The sequence below is a fragment of the Puma concolor genome, chromosome A1 (assembly GCF_028749965.1).
Source record: "Puma concolor isolate L17-30 chromosome A1, mPumCon1.1.hap2, whole genome shotgun sequence".
NCBI lineage: Eukaryota > Metazoa > Chordata > Mammalia > Carnivora > Felidae > Puma > Puma concolor.
Genome location: NC_141667.1, coordinates 162132453 through 162153031, shown reverse-complemented (window position 1 = coordinate 162153031; position 20579 = coordinate 162132453). Strand labels below are relative to the sequence as shown.

At 48.0% G+C, this 20579-nt stretch overlaps 2 long non-coding RNA genes across 2 annotated transcripts; one reads left to right on the top strand and one right to left on the bottom strand.

The window, feature by feature from the left end:
- Positions 1-501: 501 nt before the first annotated feature.
- On the top strand, positions 502-4874 carry LOC147584620 (uncharacterized). The gene is made up of 2 exons (XR_015251777.1): positions 502-3179; positions 3309-4874. It is a non-coding gene; the product is annotated as an uncharacterized LOC147584620 (long non-coding RNA).
- Positions 4875-17012: 12138 nt separating this feature from the next.
- On the bottom strand, positions 17013-19920 carry LOC147584619 (uncharacterized). The gene is made up of 3 exons (XR_015251776.1): positions 19813-19920; positions 19265-19452; positions 17013-17146 (listed from the first exon to the last, which is right to left on the bottom strand). It is a non-coding gene; the product is annotated as an uncharacterized LOC147584619 (long non-coding RNA).
- Positions 19921-20579: the final 659 nt, after the last annotated feature.

Below are 20579 nucleotides of genomic sequence, written 5' to 3'. Positions count from 1 at the left end.
AATATTGCTTGCTTTCCCATTCAAAAGAGCGTTAACCATCTTCCAGTAAAGAAAGTAATACAATTCGGAGGAATTCTTTCAACTACATAATTTTCAATAATCCATAAATGCCTTAGGATTTATTTTAAAAGAAAGAGTCATCACCAGATTGCTTACATTAATTCTTATAAAGCCACGTTCAAAATTCATTTTGGGCCTCTGACAAAGCTTTTATAGTAAGGATGTTTTGTTTTGTTTTGTTTTGTTTTTTTCATTTATTAGATTCACTTATGTGACAGTTAACAAAAGCTGTTTACTTGAATGCTCAAACAGGCTATCATGTTTTCAGTGTGTTGAAAAATGTGTGTTATATTTGCCTTTTGATTATTAAAGAAAAAAAAAAGACGGAACGGACTTTTCAGCTGGTCTGCTCCTTCTTGGAAGTTTCTAGTTTACTTTTGGCCCCCCAGCGCCGGTCTGTGCCCCCAAATCCAACAGAGATGTTTTTGAGAACAGTTTCTGTTCTCGAACAAAACAAGAGTTTATGATTCACTTTCAGACTTTGTTCCTTCAGGCTAACTTGTTTGTCTGAGAAAACAGATTCCCGACCCCTGCGCTCAGAGCAGGATCCTTGTGCCCCTGTTTTTACTCCTCTGTGGCTCAGACGACGCGACTTTTGGCCCATGAAACATGCACGCGAGGCAAACGGAGAAAAACATGATAATCTTGTGAGGTCTTTTCCAGCGACGCACCGTCCCCAGCAGAGGACAAGGGCAGGCATGTAAACTGACCCAGCAACGAGGGACAGAGACACTTAAAATCCCCCACCCTGCCGGCTGCCGGAGGTGTCTCTGCCCTGTGTATCTGGCCTGCCGGGACCTGCCAGCCTGTTACATTTGGATACATTTATCCCAGCCATTGGCAGCTTCTTCCTGTTTTCTTCCTAGCGGCTCCCTCCAACTGCTCCGTTCATCCTCTGCTGGGTGCTGGCTCCCTGCTGGAGTCTTCTGCCTCTGCTCCAGTTGTTTAAAATTACTGTCCCCTTATCTCCCAGCCGGCCACCTGCTCTGAGCTCTAAACGCAGGTGGCTACGTCTTCCAGTGGAAAGACAGAAACCTGCTCCCTAGCCTCTACTCGTAGGAACACAACCGCGTGGAGGGTTTGCCATGCAAATCAGCTAGAAGGCCCAGTCCCTGCATTTCTACACAGTAAAGGAGAGATAAGGGCCAGTGACGTTTAAACACCTCTCCCTTCAAGCTCGGAAAAGAAACAGGCATTGTTGGCGAGTGGTAAGTATGGAGCACCAATGTCCTACGGGTCATGCGGCTCAGCGAGGCCTCAGTGTGCACTGACACCGTGGGGAGCTTGGCCGTCACCCCACAACTGTGCAGGTGTAGTTGCTGTCGTGATGCAGGGGCACCCACAAGCTTCGGGGCGGTGGGATCAACCAGCTCCCCGGAAGGAAATTGTAGGCCCAGCATCTGACCGGAACTGGCCCCCGTTAGGCAGAGAAGGAAAACAAAATACCCACCCGTGCGTCTGATTCGTGCTTTGAGTCAGGAGGTCCCTCCCGGGCAATGCAGGTGCAGGGGGGGAGCCTGGGCCTGGTCTGCTCTGCGCTCGCCCCCTCCTGCCTGGCGGGAAGACACAGGGGGCCTGCAGGCAAGGCGGGAATAGTGATCAGAAGAAGGTTCTGGCTTCCTGCCACCTCCTCCCTGACCGCTTTGAACCTCAGAGTCCCCTTAGCGCCAGATGGGTTTGCCCCCCGCAGGGTGTTTGAGGATCCCATAAGAAAGCACTTGAGGAAACTCTGAAAGGATTGCCCGGGGCTCCTCCGTTCTTTGCGACTCCATTTCTTCTAGATCTTTCCCCAGCTACTTTTGCCCAGCTCTCCTCCGCTCTGTCCTCCCCAGCGATCCCTTATTGGCTTCAGTTTCTCCTTTTACCAGCTTTTCTCCCTTCTGTCTCTATTTTTGTGTTCTCTTTCTCTGTCCTCTGTACCGGGGCATTCAGAAAATGTCAACAAAAGCTTACTTTACCATTTCACCCTCGCTGGCAAGAAAAAGAGGGCTACAACCAGATGCATCTAAATTAGAAATGTTCCAAACATACACACGATCCTGCCTGCTAGAGACAATGAAGGACGAGACTGTACCGCTCAGATAACTTTGCTGAGAGATGAGAGAATTGTGTGTGACTTTCTCCTCGGCGTTTTCAGTCTATTTGGTTTTTTTTATTTTTATTTTTTTTTAAAGAGAGAGAATACGAGTGGGGGAGGGACAGAGAGAGAGAGAGGGAGAGAAAGAATCCGAAGCAGGATTCTTCACTGTCAGCGAGCAGCTCGATGCGGGGCTTGATCTCACTCGCCATGAGATTGTGACCTGAGCCGAAACCAAGAATCGAATCTCAACCGACAGAGCCACCCAGGTGCACTAAATGTTTTCAGCCTAAAGTAAGCTTATCCTGGGGCATCTGGGTGGCTCAGCAGGTTAAGCAGCCGACTTCAACTCAGGTCATGATCTCACAGTTCCTGAGTTCAAGCCCTGCATCAGGCTCTGTGCTGACAGCTCGGAGCCTGGAGTCTGCTTCGGATTCCATGTCTCCCTCTCTAAGCCCCTCTTCCATTCGCGCGCTCTCTCTCTCTCTCAAAACTAGTTAATTTTTAAAAAAAAATTTTTTTTAAGTAAAATAAGCTTATTCTAAGAAGCTAGATTCATTTCCTGTTAATACACAGACCAAGTGCCGAGGACACACGCACGCGTGTATGCGTGAAATCTTTTTCCGTAAACTACTGTTGACTAAAAAATACTCGCAGGCTGCAATGGTAGAATAAAGCATAATTTAGAAATTATTTTTCATATTATTACAATAGGAACCGAAAGAGGAGATGGTGGGGAAGAGAAGAGGGACAGAGAGGGAGAGCAGGAGGTGGGGAGGAGAGAGGGAGGGACGACAGGGAGATCCATCTGAATGTAAACCCATGGTGCATAATGGATGGCACTAGTTCCCAAAATCCTGTCTGTAAAAAACATTGTCAGGGAAGTTTTATGTCAATTTTAAACCCAGATCCTTGTCCCCCACCCCGTGTCTTCTGACCTGGGAAACCCGGGCTGGCGTCCTGGGGGACCTGGGCTGGCGTCCTGGAACCGACCCGGCTCACACGCCCTGCAGGGAACCTACCTACAGGGGTTCACTTTCAGGTTAGTAAAATTGTCTCCAGATCCATGTTTCATGCTAGATTCCTCCAGGGAACTCTGACGATAAGGGGGTTGGTTGCCAGATGGGGTCCAGGCATCAGTCCTTATAAAATCTTCCTCCATGATCCCCAGGCTCAGCCCACGTCTGAGGTGACTGTCTGGAGGGTATCAGCTTTGGGCTCAGAAAACCTAGGACTCCAACACCCTGCTGTGTGACTTTCGACACATGAGTCCACGTCTCTGGGCCTCTGTGTTCACCTCTGGAAATTAGGGGACAAATCGTTTCGGCCCCAGGGATGGGAGCAGTGGTTCTTAAGCTAGGCTGCCTCTCACAATCATCTGGGAGGTTCTGCCTGGGTCAGACCCCACCCCAGCGGAGTCAGAATGTATGGCAGCAAAGCCAGGCTTCAGTGTTCGTGAAGCTTCCCGGACGACCTCCTGCTCGAGAGCCCGAGGTTGGAGACCAAGTGCCCTCTCATGCTGGTATCAATGCTGTGCTCCTAGCAGTAGGGCCTGGGGGTTTTGTGGGCGGCCAGGAGCGGCTGGGGTTGCTTCAGAACCGGCACCTGCAGGTGCGGGGTCATCTACTGGAAGCAGGCAAGCGTCCTAGTGGAACAGAATAGTCGGGAGAGAGACAAACAAGGGGTTTGCTTGGGTCTAGCACAAGACGGGAAGCTGAAAAGACTGGATGTGCCGTCACTTAGCAAAAACTTTGGTTGCAACTTGTGGTCATTTTTTTTGTGTGTGTCTTGGATTGAGGAGTTGATGCTGGGGCATCTCGAATTCTCCTCCTGACTTTTGAACTCTCACCTGTCCTCTTCCCGGGCGAGTTACTGATGCTGATGTTCTCAGTCTTTCCATCTATGAAAGGGGAATTTCTTTGGTATCCATCTGACCTGACACTCTGTGTGATAGGAGCCATCATATAACGCACACCGAGTGTAAAATCTCAAGAAAGGTGTGTGAGCTTCTGGGGGGTTCTCCCACTAGGACGGTCTAACTTAAAAAAGAAAAAGAAAAAGACCAAAGGTATTTTCTCCATACCACTCACATAAAGACCGTGCTTTCCGCGTATTTCTACAAAGACTGCTCTGTGTAAATTTTATGATTGTTACGCACTATAATAATTAAGTAACAAAAAGCTATGGGGAAGATTACTTTCCCTGAGAATCAGAACAGTGATAATGAAACAGGGCCAGTAATCTGGCTTTAATGAAATGGGGAATCCAACCCACTACATCAGAGAAAGCAATAAAATGTGTTCCCATATCAATAAAACTCAATTCTCTATGTTCTTATTATGTAAATCAATACACCCTGCTCCCCGAAGAAGACAGAGCCTTGCCCTGCTGTGGGTTTTTGTTTTGTTGTGTTGTGTTTTTTCGGGGATACCTTACAGCTTACTTCGTATGCAATTAGTGAATAAACAGGTCTGTTTCTGAAAAGTCCGTTCATCACATCACTAGATTGCCTGGATGGCATTTTCAACGGCGAAACAATTTGCACAGCAGATATACGCTTACGGGAAATTAGGCAAATGGTGGAGCTTTAATGCATACGGGCAAGAAATTAATGTAAAATTTGTGGGTGCTCAAGCCACTCTTTCTAGTAATCCTTCCAAATCTGTATTTCATCTAGAAAGCTTTTATTTTAAAACCAATTTAAAAAGTCAATAATCATTAAATATGCAGAGACATCTGTGTGCTTCCTGCGTCGTATTTCATTCGAAATTAGGCCATCCGTGTTTTGTCTGTCTGTCTGTTTGTTTGCTGCATCTGTGGGGAACGGGGTGATGTCAAAATCAATTATGCTGGATCCCCCAACGCCGATGGGTCCCCCCCCCCCGCCCACGCCTCCCCTGCAGATGTTACATGAAAACTGCTCTTTCCCCGTTGGGCCCTTGAGGGACGGGGGAAGAGAACGCTGCCCACTGTGCGTGGCCCAAACCTCCTTCCCGGGGCCCGGCCTGCCCTCTCCGGATGGCCTCTCTCTGATGTCTGCGTGCTGCACAGTTGGCTCTGGGGGCCCATGCTGCCTGTTCCCCACTCTCGAACCCGTATCGTTCGGTGGGCCTCTTTCCACCTTGACATTTTGACACACTGACAACGGCCGAGAATTTTCCTACCTGCCCCTGCGGATTCCGAGGACTGGTTTTCACGGGACAAGGTGACCCCCTTTGTAAGGGCATGTCCTCGGGGAGCCCGTGGTGACCTCACCCAGGCCAGGACGCACTAGGTACAGAATATAACTTCTTGCTATTTGGCCTCTGGAGTCACTCATTCATTACACAAAGTCTTTATCTTTGTGCACATCCTGGAACAATACTCTTAAATAAATACTCTCCGAGGCATTTTACTCCATGGTTATTTACTTTGCATTTCCATGATCTCAATGGAACACAGAAAGGGAGGAGATAGAAGGCTTGGCAAACAATAATTTGCCACCATCTACGCACAAGGGGACAACTGTGAGGTTCATTGTTCTGTTTTAAAAGAAAAACACGTCATTGACTTGACATAGTGCATCTGTGTGCGGACCAGAGTCACTTAGGAAATTCCACTTGGCAAAGCCCACGAGGTGACCTCTGTCTCCGGAGAACAGAGGCCACGTGGCCATGATTCGTCTTGCAGACCCAGCTCTCAGCCCGGAGGTCTCGGGCAAGTCCTTGAGATTCTGAGTCTGTTTCCTTCTTCGGTCAGGGAATAGGTGTCCCACCTTCTCCTCCCCGTCCTGTGTTGAAAGTGAGAAGCTGTGCCCTGACTGCACCCAAGTCTGAAAAGCCAAGGGAAGACATACAAAGGCATGAATTTGCAGCCCGCTTTGAAAGTGATCATCCTGACATTCTGGGCCTGGATTTACCAGCAGCAGCATCGTCATATTATTATTAGCAGGAGTTGAAAAGCCCGATGAGATTAAACATTATTTTTGAAAGGGCTTCGAGTCCACAAGTTAAAAAAAAAAAAAAAAAAATCAGAATTTGTTTTGGACGCGACCACATTCATCAATGAGACTTGCTACTCGAGTCCCCTGCTTCTGCCTCCTCCTTTTCAACTATGAGCACAAAAACCTGCCCTCAGCAAATACACAGATTCCCATGAAAACGTGCCAAAAGGCAAACAAGAGTGGGAGAGGATATACGATTCCTCAAGGGTCACTGTGTTTGCTCCTACTTAAGCCAAACTGACTTCATTCACAGCCTTACGGAAGCATGTGCTAGATTTTTTTTTTTTTTTAATTCAAGTGATTCATCACTTCCATACGACACCCAGGGCTCCTGCCAACAGGTGCCCTCCTCAGTGCCCGTCGCCCATCCAGCCCATCCCCCACCCACCTCCCTCCAGCTGCCCTCAGTTTGTTCTCCATGTTTAAGAGTCTCTTATGGTTTGTCTCCCTGTCTGTTTTCATCTTATTTTTCCTTCCCTTCCCCTACGTTCATCTGTTGAGTTTCTCAAATTCCACACATGGGTGAAATCATATGATATCTGTCTCTCTGAGGGATATATTTCGCTTAACATAATACCCTCCAGTTCCATCCACGTCTTGCAAATGGCAAGATTTCATTCTTTTTGATCACGGAGTAATATTCCATGATATATATACCACATTTTCTGTATCCATTCATGTTTTTTTTTTTTAATTTTTAAATGCTTATTTATTTGGGGGGGGGGGGGGGGGGTCAGGGGAGAGAGAGACACACACACACAGAATCTGAAGCAGGCTCCAGGCTCTGAGCTGTCAGCACAGAGCCCGACCTGGGGCTCGAACCTACAAGCCACGAGATCACGACCTGGGCCGAAGTTGGACATTTAACTGGCTGAGCCACCCAGGCGGCCCTCGTGTTAGTTTTTATGGTAACCGCCGCAGGGAGGCTACCCCAGAAGGCTCGTGGTTTATTTTTCCTTCCATGTATGAACACTGGGGAGGATGCAGGCACTCAGGTTCGGGCTCTGGATCTTTCTGTAGCGGCCATGACAGCGCAGGATGGTGAAAGTCACATGTGCCTTTTCAAGCCACAGAGGAGGGTGGATGTATGCAAGGAGGATCTCAGGTGCTGGCTACCAATCTGTGTCTCCTCACACACCTTGTGTCCAGTTGCACGGAGTAGAATATCTTTTTTTTTAAATACAAACCTAGAAGTTCGGACACTTCCAACCTCGTCGGTCAACAGCCCTGTGATGACCTGGTACACCATGCTTGTGATTCACTGAAGTCCTTCGTTTGTTCAAAACATTTCTTGGTGCTCATTAAAAAAAAAAAAATCTCTTTCGGGGACGCAAAGAATCTCTTTCGGGGACTCCAGAATAACCTGAGTGAGTAAAATCCTCAAGCGTTGAGGGAGGCTTGATTTGGAGAAACAATAAATATTTTGAGGCTCTCCAGCAAATGTGATGACTTCTGAAGTGAAATCATATTGCTTATAATGTTAAAGGAAGCATAATTAACACAGAAAGGGGTTCACGTTGGAAATGACCAGAAGATGTCTGTCCAGAGAGACGTGCTTTGCTGATGGGAGTATTGCAGCTCCCCAAAGCACCTCTCCTGACAGGCTGACAGGTTAGCTCCATTGCTGCATGGGTGCCATGCATTTTGGCTGGTGATGATGGCAATCCTTTTTACAACAGTTAGCGAGGAAATAGCGTCTCCCTCCACACCCCCATCACCACCACGTTCACGAACACAGAGAGTCTGAGTGGGGCTGTGCAGGAAAGAAGGGAACCAAGCAGAGCAATCGTTTAAACCAACCCAGTGGAGAAATCCCAAAGCTGCTAACAGCTTGATGAAGAAGCCCCCCTCCTAGTTGTGCAGAGTACCTCAATTCCATACCTGCAGACCCCGTGGGAGAGGGCACACGGAGAACTATTTCCAGGGCTCATCTGCTGTTGTGAGCAGGAGCCGTGTGCATGCTGTGACGTCACTGCACCCACTGCCTGATATTAAGCGGGAATCATAGCCACACATCACAACAATTCGTTCAAGTAATGACTGAGTTCATGGTTGAATGTGATACTACAACCTTTGTTGGCAACTTGGGTGGATGTCTGTTAAGCCGAAGCTCGCTTCAGAATTCCATTTTACTATAATCGCCATTTACTGGAAATATTAGAGGGGGATCTGTGACTCCAATGAGAGCCATTGCTCAAAGTGGTGAGTCAAGGTCCACCCCGGGAGCTCCCCATGTAAGACAGAACTTTCGGGAATGCGGAATAAAGGTACACGTGGAAACAGAACCCCCCCTCCCCCCAGCTCGGAGTAATCCCAGATCATAAAATATAAAGCAAACTTCCGTAACATGGACACAATTTGAGGGGGGGCATCGGAGGCAGGGGAGGACCCCAGAGGGCCCGGGTGGCCATTCTCGCCTCATGTAAGTGGGTGAGGAGTCTCTGCCTCGAAGCTGGCTGGTGGCCACTAGAGGCTCAGGGAGAAGTAAAATTTAGAAACCATTGAAATGATGAAGAGGAAGAACCTGGCCAATATCTCTCGGTACAAAAGAATTAATTTAAGTTAGTACAATCCCGGGGGATCCCTCTAATCAGATGCAGGGATGAGAAAAGCAATTGTCAGAATGAGACCAAGAACTTGTTTTATCTGCAGAAAAAGGTTGAGTTTTGGGTAGCAGTTCTAACTTTAAGATAAGAGTGCCATAGACTTCTATAGCTCTGAAGATACAGGGACAGGGACATCCTGTTATGTAGGTGACGGAGAGGCTTCCCACACCGGAAGGAAGGGTGAGCCGTGAGTCTCGCTTTGAAAGCTCACCCAAATTGGCAGCTCTCACCAAGTACACGCTGGAATTGGGGGTAAAGGCAGAATCTTCCCTCAGGAAACAAGCTCTTGTTCACATTTCCTATTTTCCCATCGACATGAAAATTGCCCAAGAAATATAGAAATCCCGGGGGTACCTCCCTCTTCAACTCATTCCTTTCCCTTTGCTTCTCGTGTTTTAGTTGCCCTGTGTGCGTGTGCATGTATGTGTGGGAATGTGTGTGTACACGTGCATGTGTACATGTGTATGCTTTGTGTGCATGTGCGTGTGCATGTGTGCACGTGTGTGAATGTGGGTGGACGTGTGCACGCGTGTGCATGTGTGTATATGTGTGCATGTGTGTCCACGTGCATGTGCATGCATGTGTGTGCCTGTGTGATGCGTGTCCACGTGCGTGTGTGCACATGTGTGTGTGCACGCTCATGCATCGTGTGTCTGCATGTATACGGATGTGTGTGTGCGTTGTGCACATGTGTGCACATGTGTGCATGTGTGTCCATGTGCATGTGTGTGCATGTGTTCCTGTGTGCATGCATGTGTGCATGTGCGTGCATATGTGTGTGTGCCTCCATGAAAAATCCTTCGTAAATGTAGGCCATGACCTTCATCGGCTGGAGAGTTGAAGCAAGCGCCTTCCAATACTAGACCCATCCCTCTTTTGGAACATCTGAGGTTTGTCTTGGGAAGACGGACAGACATTTAATTGCAAATCACCTTCCCCTCTGATACTGACTCCCAAAAAGGAAAGCCGGTATGAAGAATAATTTCAACACCACTTGGCTCGCTGAGATTTTAGAATGTGCCCAAGGCTGTTTCAGAGAGAAATCTGTGCGTTCGGGTTGCATGGAGACCTGTGTGTCAGCTTATTTGGAAAAGCAAATTACATGTGATGTGCTAGCAGCTAGTTAGTGTGCGAAACACTGTGAAAGCCTGTTGTCACCTTGTTTGTCGACATTACAGATTCCATTCATCTCACACACACACATTATGCACTGCAACTCACACTGTTACACTGCGGATGGTTATCACCCACTCCCTCACACACCTAAGATGCTTCAAGAGGCTGGGGGCGGGGGGAACCCTCTTTTTCCACTATTAAAATATCTTTACAGGGGCCAGGAATTGGGGTTGTTGGGATGCGTGATGGTTAATTTTATGTGTCAACTTGTCTGGGCCACGGAGTGCCCGGACATTTGGCCAAAGCTTCTTCTGGGGTGTCTGTGAGGGTGTTTGTGGACGAGTTTAACATCAGGGTCAGTGGGGGCAGTAGAGCAGATCCCGCCTCCACCCCGGCCCTGTCCTATCAGGGGATGAGGACAAACAGGAGATTGTCGTTAGAAAGTGGGGGTCGTAGGAATTTTCGGGAGATGCCAGAGAAAAGTGATTTTTCTCTGGCTCGTTTTGCTCCAAACTCAGTAATAACTCAGAGTTACACACAAAGACCCCTCGTGCACAGGGGTCTAGTGGATCAGTCTAACATGTGACCGCCCTTCTTCAGCTGCCCTGGAACAGTCTGCCACCTTCCCCAGTCCAGGGCCCGGGCGCGGACAGACCACCGTGACCTCCCAGGGGCCGTACATCCTGTCTGATGGTCCCTGACCTGATGAGGACCCGATGAGACCCCAAGGACCTTCACCCTCTTCTGAGGAAAGCTTTTGTTCAATATAACAGACTACCTCTTATTTATGAAAACCTGTTGTTGGGGCATCTGAGTGGCTCAGTCGGTTAAGTGCCCGAGTCGGTTAAGACTCAGTCGGTTAAGTGCCCGACTCTTGATCTCGGGTCAGGTCATGATCTCAGGGTCATGAGTTAAGCCCCACATTGGGCTCTGTGCTGACAGTGCCGAGTCTGCTTGGGATTCTGTCTCTCCCTCCCTCTCTCTCTGCCCCTCCCCCACTCTCTCTCTCGGTCTCTCTCTCTCAAAATAAATAAACAAACTTCAAAAAAGAGGGGCGTCTGGGTGGCTCAGTCAGTTAAGCATCCAACTTCAACTCAGGTCATGGTCTCACGGTTTGTGAGTTCAAGCCCTGAGTCGGGCTCTGTGTTGACAGCTCCGAGCCTGGAGCTGCTTCGGACTCTGTGTCTCCCTCTCTCTCTCTGCCCCTCCCCCACTCGTGCTCTGTTTCTCTCTCTCAAAAATAAAAAAACATTTTAAAAAATAAAAAGAAAGCTTGTTCTTGTCTAAGAATGGAGTAAGCCTACAAGGAAAGCACATAGAGAAAAAACAGTGAAGAATGGAGCAACCTGACAGGCAACACCGGAGCCGGAGACAATGATTGGGGGTAGGGGTAGGGGTGGGTGTGGTGGGGTGGAGGTAAGGGTGGGTGGGGTAGGATGGAGCAGAGTGGTGTGGAGTGGAACAGAGTGGGATAAGGGTGGGGTAGGGTGGAACAGAGTGGGGTAGGGGTGGGGTGGGGTGAGGTGGAGGTTGGGGTGGAACTGAGTGGGGTAGGGGTGGGGTAGGTGTGGGGTGGGGATAGGGGTAGAGTGGGGTGGGGTGGGGGTAGGGGTGGAACTTAGTGGGGTAGGGGTCGTGTGGGTTGGGGTGGAACGGAGTGGGGTAGGGGTGGGGTGGGGTGAAGTGGAAGTTGGGGTAGAACAGAGTGGGGTAGGGGTGGGGGCGGTGGGGGGGTGGGGGGTGGGGTGGATGGGGTGGGGTGGAACAGAGTGCGGTAGGGGTGGGGTGGTGTAGGGTAGAACAGAATGGGGTAGGGGTAGGATGGGGTGCGTGAGATGGGGTGGAACTCAGTGGGGTAGGGGTCGTGTGGGGTGGGGTGGAACAGAGTCCGGTAGGGGTGGGGTAGGTGTGGGGTGGGGATAGGGGTGGAGTGGGGTGGAACAGAGAGAGGTAGGGGTGGGGTGGGCTAGGGTGGGGGCAGGCGTGTAGTCCATTTTCTGCTGAAAATGTGAGTCAGAGTCATGCAACAACTGAGCTCTGCAGATACTAGCTCTCGCCGCTGCCCCTGTAACCTGTTAGGGCTGCAGGTGCCTCGGAGACATCCCCGGACCCTTGAGTTCATTGACGTCCATACTGCCATCTTCCAGTGCTAGAAAAAGTTGGTATGTGAGCCTGAATGTGTGATACCTGCGGATCTTCTCACCAGAGTAGCACTTTATCATTGATATGTGCAATATAGAGAAAAACGTGTGGCGTTTCTGGCATTAGTTTATTGATTTTGGAAGGTTCTGGCTCCTTTCGGAGGTCACTTCCTGGGTACTCACGTCTGGAACCAGTAATTTGCCATTCACTCGTCACTGTCACCACGGTGTGGTTGCTGCATTGACCTACTTGGGATCAAAGGAAAGGTCTTTCCGGTTACAGTCAGTGCTGGCCGCCCTTCAGCAATAATAGACACACACCTTCACGAGTCTGTCCCTGGCCAGTGTCTCAGCTGGTGGATGAATGCCGCCTGCCAGCGCACAGGTAAGATTTTCTCCATCTCCAGAAGAGCCGGCCCCGGTGAGCTTAATGCCACTTCCTCATCTGGTTCTCGGGTCTGTCTTCAGAGGTGCCTGGGAGCGTGTCCTTCCATAATACAGAGTTACGGAACTGTTTTCCAAGGGGAAGAAATAACATTTTGGATTTGTGTGACTGATCTCCCAGGAGGGGAACAATGGAATGTTGTGGATGCGTGGTAAATGAGATGGGTTGTGTTGCATCCACTGCGACATCCTCAGAGCAGTGAGTGAAGAATCATGAAGGCATTGCATGTGTAGACCATGCGTGTAGACGTGAGGTTGCCCGCAGGAAGGAGGTGAGGAGATCAGAACTGGTACGGATAACCCGGGGATGGCTCTGAGTCTTGCCATGTGGTAATAGCACGCCATACCCAATCGCTTAGGAAGGAAAGAAACAGAAGGAGGATGAGCAGAAGAGTAAATGAAGGAGAGCGTTCTGTTGTGTTGTTTCCTAATAAAGTCAAGGGACTGTTTATTTTGGAGAGAGCGTGATCAAACGAGGGAGAAGGGCAGAGGGACAGAGAGAGAGAGAAAGAACCCTAAGCAGGCTCTGTGCTCAGCACGGACCCCGATGTAGGGCTCGATCTCTCATGACTGTGAGGTCATGGTCAAGAGTTGGACGCTCAATGGACTTAGCCACCAGGTGCCCCAGAGTCAAGGGACTTAAAGCCAGCATCCGAGGAGGGCTCCACTGGGCTAGCGCACCTTACCTGTCCTTGCAGTGAGAAGGTATGCTTGGACATCCACGGGCTGCTGGGACTCTTTTCTGAGCTGGCTCTGAGGGCACAGATCCCCACAGGGGCTTTGTACCAAACGCAAGTCCAAGCCCCACGCCGAAACGGACCACACACGCGTGAAGAGCAATAAATAAACGTAAACGGTCACTGCAGACTCATCCACAGACTGCAGTCACCTACCCAGACGTTTATTGTTCATTTTGTTTTTATGACACTGAATTCCGTGCAACCACTTGCATTTCCTAGAAGCCAAATCAGAATCAGCATCGCGTTGAGACTCGCTCCTCACCTGCTCACTCACTCAACTTAGCAGCATACATCCAGGCCCACACAGACATGATCCTGAAATGGAATTTTGGAGACCGTATCCCATTCCAGGAGAGCAAAACTTTCCTTGCTTCTTCTGTCGATAATTTTAAATATCTGCACGCCACGGGTTTTCAGCAGTATATTTCATCTTGCTGAAAACTGGTCTTCACGTTATAGGCCATTGAAAGGGTTGTGCAGCTTACATCTGGATATTACATATGGATAAAGCATCTCACCTCCAGACTGGAAAGGCAGCGGCACCAAATGTGGAAGAAATGAGAAACTGTATATTTTCAAGTGCCCAGGAGTGATATAAGCATGCAGACACAGCCAGGGTCTCTGTCCTCCAAAGCTCTGGTCCCATGCCCCGCCCCCCCCCCCAGGACTCTCCAGACTCCCCATCCCAAGGTGGGAAAAAGCCAGTTCAGGTTTCTGGCTGTGGCTGGGGGAGTCGTTCCTTCTCTTCAGAAAAAGGAGGGACCAACAGCGGTTTCTTATTGAATTAAAATATGTGCCGTCTACATCAGTTAGAAGACCTTGGGCAGGATGCTGGGTCTTTGTCAGCCTCGGTTTCCTTTCCGATCAAACAGAGACAGGATCACCTGCCCCGGGCCCTGGGGTGACAGCGATGGCCACACCAAGGGGGGGCTGCCCTTCTGCTCCTCCCTCTACTTTCACTTCTTTGTCTTATCGTTCTTTTTTTTTTTTTTTTTTTGCTCTTCCTTGACTCTTTCCTTAAATTTTATTTTATTTTTTTTTAACGTTTATTTATTTTTGACAGAGAGAGAGAGAGAGACAGGGCATGAATGGGGGAGGGTCAGAGAGAGAGGGAGATACAGAATCTGAAACAGGCTCCAGGCTCTGATCTATCAGCACAGAGCCCGACGCGGGGCTCGAACTCACGGACCGCGAGATCGTGCCCTGAGCCGAAGTCAGACGCTCAATCGACTGAGCCACCCAGGCGCCCCATATTTTTTTTATTTTTTTCATGTTTTATTTTTGAGAGAGAGAGAGAGAAACAGCATGAATAGGGGAGGGGCAGAGAGAGGGGGAGACACAGAATCCGAAGCAGACTCCAGGCTCCGAGCTATCAGCACAGAGCCTGACGCAGGGCTCGAACCCACGAACCGTGAGACCATGACCTGAGCCGAAGTTGGACGCTTAACCGACTGAGCCACCCAGGTGTTCCTGTTTCATTTTTTTAAAGCTTTTTTTTGAAGTTTGTTTATTTATTTTGAGAGAGCACCAGTGGGGGAGAGGAAGAGAGAGAGGGAGAGAGTATACCAAGCAGGCTCTGCCCTGTCAGTGCAGAGGCAGATGCAGGGCTTAAACCCTCAAACCATAAGATCATGACCTGAGCTGAAGTCAAAAAGCTGACGCTTAACTGAGCCCCCCAGATACCCCTCTTTCTTTAAATTTTAAAGTAAACTTTTAAGATCGAGGTCTAACACGGATGCAGGAAAGAGAACAAATCGTTTAAGTGTCCAGTGAATTTTGGGGAACCCATCCATGTATCCAGAGCCTACATCAAGAAGCAGATCCTTCCAGCACCCAGAAAATGCCCCCTAGTTCAGGAAACCCATTCACCGCCCCCTCACGGAGGTCACTGCTTTCAGACTCCTCTCCCCATAGATTAATTTTGCATGGGTTACAGGCAAGCACTCTGGAGGCTAGCTCTTTTCTCTCCACATTGTATTTATGAAAGTCTCCTTGTTCACCAACCCCATGGCCACACAGCAGGGGTCCGCAAACATTTCTGTAAAAAGGGCCATACGGGTCCCTGTCTGACTCCTCGATTCTGGCATCGTAGTGGGAAAGGCAGCCGCAGCCGGTCTGTCAACACGTGATCCTGGTCGTGTTCTGATAAAACTTGGTTTATGGGCGCTGAAATTCAAGTTCGGTATCTTTTCCCATGATATGAAACGTTTCTCTTCTTTTATTTTTTTCAAAATATTTTACATTAAAAATGTTTTACAGGCTGTAAGAAGCAGACGGCGTTCGTTTATGCATTCTATGCTTCATGAACATTTTCATTCTGTTTCTGATCCAGAACAAAAAGATTTCAGTTAAAGCTGATACACATAAAAGCCGTGGCGACAATAAGCCTACGTCTAAAAGAAAATGAAAGCCATTAATTTCGAAGGAAATTGTATATTTGGGGGAAAAACACTTTTTTTTTATCAACATCTAGTATCTTTAAAGCAACATAAAGGCCCCCTTTAGCAAATCCATGAAATTGCCTATCATTTTATTTTCCTATAATAAAATCTGCTTTATCTTAAGCATGATTATTCCTTCTCCAACCCCATCCCCCCCCCCCAAAACAGAGAGGGAAATACTCTAATTCGTTTTTGTTTTAATCAGGGGCCTTGCACAGCACTGTTTTGTTATGTGTGCCTTTTCATCTTCCTGGATTTCAAACCACTTACAAAACAATGGCCTTGGATGTAGCAATCTGGGATCCTATTATAACCTCTAGTTTGAATAGCGTCTCTATGATAAAGTCCTTTGAATTTTGGCTCTCTGTTGACAAATGAACATCTAAAACACAGCTAATTTGAAAATTGGGGATGGCCTATAAGGATTAATTCATTTAACTTTCTTTTCTCAAGCTACCTCACATTGAAATCCAATAGCTGATAAGAGATAAGGCAGGAGACTGGGGGCAGGAAAGAATATCAGTATTCATTCATTCATGCATCCATCCACTCATTCATTCATCTATTCATTCATATATTCAACAAAGATGTCGAGTGACTCCCCCGTCAATACGACATCCGGCATGGTCGGACACACCGCTGACCTTGGCAAATGGGGCTTTAATTAGAGAGAGAAAGCAAACTCTTCCAAAACAGTAGAAAACGACGCAAAGCAGGGTATGACTAGGCGACAGATGATCCTTAGAGACAGCCTGCCCTACAAGGAACGCTGGAGACAGCGTTATGGGATAGAGGAGACAAAGAAGGCGTCATGGAAAAGGTAAGAGCCGAGCTCTCCTTTTGAAAGAGGAGACAATGTGGATGGGTGTTTCCCAGATAAAACGGTATTCTGAACAGAGGAAATAGAGTGGGCGAAAGAACAGGGGCAGGAGAATGCAGCAAGGCAGGCTCCCTAGCAGAGGAAAATAGCATTTGTTCCCCTGCTACTGAGTTGTGTGAGGTCCTTTTATAATTTGTATATCAACCCCTCGCCAGATATATGCATTGCAAATATTTTCCCCGATTGTATGTTGTCTTTTTATTTTGCGGTGGAATCCCGATCTTGAAACGTCTGCACTTAAGTTCACTGCCACGTTATCCACCAGGGCCGAGACGTGGAAATTACCTAAGTGTCCATCCACGGAGAAATGGATTAAAAACTGTGGTGTGCACATTCAATAGAATGTTACTCAGCCGTTGGTTAAAAAGAAAGGAAATCCTACCATTTGCAACAACAGAGAGGGACGTGGAGAACAGTCGGCTGAGTAAAATAAGCCAGACACAGAAAGGCCAATAGCACGTGAGCTCACTTACAGGTTGAATCTAAAATAATCAAACTCAGGGCACCTGGGTGGCTCGGTTGAGCATCCGACTCTTGGTTTTGGCTCAGGTCAAGATCCCCGGGTCAGGAGACTGAGCCCCGTGTTGGTCTGGGCACTGGGTGTGGAGCCTGCTTCAGATTCTCTCTCTCCCCCTCTGCCTCTCTCCCCTGTTCGTGCTCTGTCTCTAAGACAAAAACACACAAAAAAATAAAAGACAAATTTTATGCAATCAAACTCAGAGAAGCAGAGAACAGAAAGGTGGTTGAGAGGGGCTGGGGGCGGGGGAAATGGGCAGGTGAGGGTCAAAGGTATGAAGCTTCAGTTCTGCAAGATAAGAAGCTCTGGCGAGCTACTGTCCAGCATGGTGCCTGTGGTTCACAATACTGTTCTGTATACTTAAAATTTGCTAAGAGGGTAGCTCCTATTTTAAGCGTTCTTACTAGATGCACACACACACACACACACACACACACACTGACGATGATGATGATAAGAATACTAATGGAGACAGAAGGGAAATTTGGGAGATGATGTATCTATCTATGGCCCTGGTGGTGACACGGTGACACTGGTTTTGCTCAGAGTTCTATACATTACATAAACATAGCTTTTTTAAATGTCAGCCCCACCTCAACAGAGCGTTGAACGAGAAAGCAAGCGGCAGCATTAGTGTGCCTGTGCAGAGTAAGAGAAGGAGAAAGGCAGACTGAGGTCAGAGTCTGGTAGGTTTTCAAGGCTGAAGAGTAAAGAATTGTTAAAAGCAATGTTTTCAAAATAATTATCCAAAAGCCATGGTAAGGACGCGTTGGGGAGAAAAACTGAAGGCAGGTCTATCGGTGCGAAGCCAAGAGTACAAATACAGATGCGAGGTGATAAAGTCCCAGCAGCTAGGAGAATGGAAACACACAGATGTGGGATATATGGCAGTGAACAGAAAGGAGGAATCAAATATTCAGCTCTACATTTTTAAATGTGTGTGAGTAGGAAAATGTGGCTGTCGTTGCCAGAAATAGGGAAATCTAGGAAAGGAGCTATTTTAATGGGAAAGGAGTTTGGTTTTTACGGTGAACTTAATCATAAATCCACAATGGTTTCATATTAGATCAAAGCTTTGATTTTCCAACGGAAATTTTATAGTCTAAGGCAGGGGAGTCCAACTCTAGCCTACCGGCAAATCCTGCACGCCGAACACTTTTATGAATAAAGTTTTATCGGAACACGGCTTGCCCATTCATTTACACGTTGCTTCTGGCTGCTTTTGCAACACAACAGCAGATTTGAGCAGCTGTGACAGAGACCATACGACCTGGGAGCTTGAAATGGAAAAGGCTTTGATGTTGACTACTAATGGAAAAAGGGGAAGAAACAGGTACGCTGGGGGACAGAGACAAAGAGCAAAGAGCAAAGTCACACATACAACCATGGCATCAACAAGGCAATTCAAACTTTCTGAGGAAAGGTAAGGAGATCCCTCGAAAGGGAATCCCAATTCAGATGAAGAAAAGGGAACATACCTGACAACAGGAGGTTTGACTGACTGGTGTGGTCAGAGAGATAATCTACGGGCGCCGGTGCTTCGAAGTTCCCGGACATAATTTTAAAAGATGGGTATCTAACCAAAGATAAGGATAGCAGAGAGAGGTGGGGCTCCAAAAGTACCGCCACGAGGCTGAAGTTCCAACGAGCTAGACTCACAGAGTGTAAACAGGCAACACAAAGGACCCGGCAGCCATATTCAGAATCAAAAGGAGAGCCAGAAAGACAGAGAGGAATGCAGAAGGGAGTATGGGCTCTGGCAGGTCTGGGTCTGAATCTGGGTTTGAATCTGGCTTTATCGTTCTCCTTCCAGGTGACCTTGGGGGGATTTCGGACGTGCCTGTGGGGGGACTTGATTGTGGTTTTCGTTTGCAAACTGCTGGCGCTAAGTGTGCTACCTTAGAGACTGATGGGAGGGAAACAGGCTACGCGACAGCGTGTGGCCGGCAACGAGAGTTCGGTACAGATTTGCTCCTATCGCCAACACCAATTAGGATAAAGTTTAGCTCGAGAACGTTTAAGAAAGGGAAGCATGCATTTATAAAAAATAAATTATAAAACAGTGTCACCGTAGGAGACGGATATAAAAATTATTTCCCAGCCTTATTGAGATAGAGTTGACAGTCGGAAAGCTGTATATATTTAAGGCTTACAGCTTGATGATTTGACGAACGTGTACTCTAGCATATCCAGCAGAAAGGTCATTTCAAAATACTCGTCTGGCACGTAAAAAGAAACTGGAACATAAGAGGAGAAGAACACTCATCTCTTAAGAAAAACCATCAAAAATAAGGCTGTTGGGCATGGATAAAAGTAGACACGGAGAGATGTTCAAGGGTCATCCTGGCTTCATGTGGTTGCCGCAATACATCTGGAATCAGTGGGTAGAAGTTATAGGGACAAACTTCTGATCAGTGAGGTCCACCGCTCGATGCTTGCCGGAGCTTTCTGAAGGACAAATAATTCATCAAATGAGTTCCCACCATGCCCCAGCCCCGCACATACAAGTTCCACGCATTACCTCCTTTAATCCTTATCCCACTTTGGGGGGTTGAGATTTCTCTCCAACAGAATTCCAGAGGATTGGAGGCCCTCTTAAAGGAATAGTATAAAGTGAATTTGATACAAAATGGTAATAAAATCATAGAATGTGTAATATCCCTGGGCTATGGTCTCCATGACCCTGCCCTAGAGTGCAGAAGAGAACCAAGCACCATCACTAGTAGGGACCCCCAGAGACTGGGGACACGGGAGGAGGCCAGTGCAGGAGTGGAGCGTCCTGGGACAGGCCGGGGGGGACATACTCACTCAGGGCTCTTGCCTACAGGAGGGGCCATGACATAAAGTATAGACAACATGAATCCATGAGAAACTCCTTTTATGGATCCTACAGACCTGTCTTCTTGAGAGGAGAAGGAAGAGAATAAAGGTTCTAGAATTTTTTTTCAAATGGTTGTGACATACGAAAGAAAGAATGTAGAGGACATTTGGGGCTATATTTTCTGCCTTCCCTTTGCTTTCTGTGGGTCAACCAGCCATGCTGCCCTTTACGACCAAAAGGTTCTGGAATCAATGTGTTGTGTTGTTTGCGTTGTTTGGTTTTATTGTCCATACAAGCGTGAGGTGTGGGCTGTGGTGTTGGGGGAGAGGGAAGTGTGGCAGGAGAAGGAGCTGACAGGTGCCCCTGTCCTCTCCTCCCCCAGCGACTGAGGAGGCTCAGAGCCATTTCTCAAGCATTTCCATTGGACGGACTGACCAGTCGCCCAAAAGCAAGATCATCACCAGAGCCCATTCCTTTCGCATTTTCGCTATAATTTCCGTTAGTCCCTGAGGCCTGCCCAGCTCCTGGTTGGCCTGTGATTTCCTTCTGCAATCATTTCTTTGCCAGTACAGTGGACTCACTTCCCTCTCTTCCAGACCAAGAAAGGTGTTCATAACCCTGCCCCTACCGAGGTTGACCCTCTCGCTGAGGGAGCAAACCGTTTTCTTAAGTGACTTACAAAGTGAGCCTCAGTATAAGCTCTAGCGGGTAAACTTCAGAAGTGTTCTGAGCTACAGCAAAGTTATTGGGAAGT